This window comes from Ostrinia nubilalis, chromosome 14, assembly GCF_963855985.1.
Source record: "Ostrinia nubilalis chromosome 14, ilOstNubi1.1, whole genome shotgun sequence".
Classification (NCBI taxonomy): domain Eukaryota; kingdom Metazoa; phylum Arthropoda; class Insecta; order Lepidoptera; family Crambidae; genus Ostrinia; species Ostrinia nubilalis.
The window spans coordinates 2,772,508-2,772,944 of NC_087101.1; positions in this window are offsets into that span (position 1 = coordinate 2,772,508).

Here is a 437-nt window from a genome sequence, read left to right on the forward strand (position 1 = left end):
CTGTCTATTTTTTTGCAAACATTTTCACAGTTGCAATCAAATAAAACTCTATTCGTATACCTACTTACCATTTTTATATCCATAGGTATTAATAGGTATTTATTATCAACTGTTTTCTCAGGTGAAGTTAGACATATAAAATGTGTTTATTTTATACAAATTTAATACGAAAATATGCTCATAGTCAACCACAGAATGATCAGTGTTCGAAGTTCAGTTCTGCTGTTACACCGGCTTATGCAAAATAAGCTGTTGCGTTGGGTTTTGTAAAGCCGTGTATTCATTGCGGCATTGTGGGTGTGAAAACGTTAAACGTTTGGTGGTATTTTACCTTTATCCTTTAAATTCCATTTTATATAATTTTAGGGTTCCGTAACCCAAAAGGTTAAAACGGGTGGAACGCTTAAAGAATGGCACTTGTCCATCTATCAGTTTAT